General features: G+C 43.2%; 1 non-coding gene across 1 annotated transcript; it reads right to left on the bottom strand.

The window, feature by feature from the left end:
* Positions 1–286: 286 nt before the first annotated feature.
* LOC111907304 (small nucleolar RNA R71) lies at positions 287–393 on the bottom strand. The gene has a single exon (XR_002855536.1). It is a non-coding gene; the product is annotated as a small nucleolar RNA R71 (small nucleolar RNA).
* Between the last annotated feature and the right edge of the window lie 2,085 nt (positions 394–2,478).

Here is a 2,478-nt window from a genome sequence, read left to right as displayed (position 1 = left end):
CACATTCGAGCTGAAGGGACACATATTGACTGCCCTGAAGGACATCCCATTTTTCAGGAAAGATCATGAGGATGCTTTTAAGCATCTAGATGAAGTCAATGACATTGCGGACTACTTCAATGTCCCAAATGTCAACAGAAACACAGTCTTTCTTAGGATGCTTCCCATCACTTTCAAAGGAGCTTCTAAGGAGTGGTTAAAAGCACTCCCACCGGGTACAATCACCACTTGGGCTCAAATGCGTGAGCAATTCCTGGACCAGTTTTGCTCACCATCCAAGATAGCCAAACTCAAGAAGGCAATAGCCAACTTTGAGCAACAGCCGGGGTAGTCACTATACGAAGCATGGGAGCGGTACAAGGGCTTGCTCAGAAATTGCCCTCAGCATGACCTAAATGTACATCAAGAGATGTCAATATTTTATGATGGGGTCAACGTGATGACAAGACCACTCCTTGATTCTCAAGGACCTTTGACAAAGAAAAATCCAAGGGAGGTCAAGGAGGTAATTGAAGAATTCGCAAAGCATTGTCGCGAATACCACAACCCGAGGCAAGAAGGAATCAATGGCGGAGGAGGGGCCCAAACTGAAGAAATAGCAGCGGTCATGGCCATGCTGAATAATATGGACCGTAGGATAACACAGATGGACCAGTTGATACATGCGATAAGAGCAGGTTACAAGAGATGCAGTGGTCCACACTTGACCAAGGACTGCAATGTAGATGAATATGGGAACATAAAGGTTCAAGTGTGCTACTCTAGTGGGGATAAGTTTGATGAGAACTGGAGGAAACCGAAGAAGGAGTGGCTGCTATATGAGGAGTATAAGAAGCAAAAAGAAGAGAAGTATAGGCAGACATGTCGAGGCCTATATCAAAAGGAGCAGCCACCAGCTGAGAACAAACCCGACCTAGAGACCATTTTAATGAAGTTTATGGAAGCTTCGGAAAAGAGACACGATGACACTGATTCTGCCATTCTGGAACAACAAACTTTGATAAAGAATTAGCAAGCCTCCATCCATAACCTTGAAGTACAATTTGGTCAACTAGCCACTCAAGTTCATGAGAAGTTATCCCCGAAAAATACTGAAACGAAGACCCAATCTCATGTAATGGCTATAGACACCGAAGAAGAAGCCATATCTGAGTTCCTGGAGGCATTCGAAGAAGAACCACAGAACCCCGATCCAAAGATGAAGAAGATCAAGATCAAAAATCATGAAGCTGCTGAGTTCCAGAATTCACGACGTGAACCTTATATGTTCACGACGTGGCCCCATCATGAACAGAAAAATTACGTAGTTGGTTCGGGTTATCAGCCGCCTTTGCCTTTTCCTTCCCAAGCTACCCTTAGTCCACTGGAGAGAGAACATAGAGAGTTTGTCAAGCATGTGAAGGGGATCCCGATTAATACTCCCTTTGTCGAGTCCTTATGCAAAACTCCCGAGCATAAAAAATTACTACAAGATTTGATAGACACTCACAAGCAATTAAAGAAGCAGTCTAAGGTGGTTCTAAGTGAACAAAGCTCAAAAGCTGTGCTGGGGGAGACACCAGAGAAGATGGGGGATCCTGGACGTCTCACTCTTCCATGTGAGTTTGGTAATAAATTGAAGGTTAACGCTTTAGCCAATTCTGGGGCTAGCATTAATTTGATGCCTTTTTCATTTTATAAAAAATTGGAAATTCAGAAGATGAAGGCTACAAAAATGACGATTCACATGGCGAACCGTTCAGTGACACAACCCCGGGGCATAGTGGAGGATATTTTGGTAAAAATCGGAAAATTTGTTTTTCCAATAGATTTTGTAGTAATGGATATGAAGGAAGATCCCGATGTTTCAATTATCCTTGGCCAGCCATTGCTTAACACTGCTGGAGCTCTTGTTGATATCCGCGAGTCTAAGCTCACCTTGAGAGGTGGAGATGAAAAAGAAGTTTTTAGGATAGAAGATGGCTTCCCAAAGGAACATGTTCAAGAAGAGGTGTTCACAATTAACAAAGACAATGAACTAGAAGAACTGGAGAAGCTTATGGAAGAAGAGATCAAGGCAGTTCATCAAGTCAAAAGAACAAAACCTACAGCATCTGTTCCATTTTTGGTTAAAGTCATAGCTTACAAAAGTCCACCTTCTTGGCTGAGCAAAGAGGATGAGGAAATGACAAGTGATGAAGAGGAGGTCACTTCAAGAGTGATAAAGCCGATGGTGAAAGAGGAGGAGGATGCGATGAGGTGCAAGGAAGAAACTAAGGGCACAAAACGCAAGCTTGAAAAAGAGGAGAAAGTTAAAAAAGAAAATTCAAAGAAGGCATATAAAAGGCGAGTTCAAGCTTACAAGAGGCGATTCAAGGAACAAAAGATCCTAGTGGTGGATTCTTCCGAGGACTCAACGTAGGAGGCACAGAGTCCGGCTTAAGACTCCAAGAAAAAGAAGCGCTTCTCGGGAGGCAACCCGAGTTTAGTTTGCAAAAA

Source organism: Lactuca sativa, chromosome 8 (genome assembly GCF_002870075.4).
Source record: "Lactuca sativa cultivar Salinas chromosome 8, Lsat_Salinas_v11, whole genome shotgun sequence".
Lineage (NCBI taxonomy): Eukaryota > Viridiplantae > Streptophyta > Magnoliopsida > Asterales > Asteraceae > Lactuca > Lactuca sativa.
The sequence above is the reverse complement of the archived record's forward strand: the minus strand, read 5'-3'. Positions and strand labels throughout refer to the sequence as shown.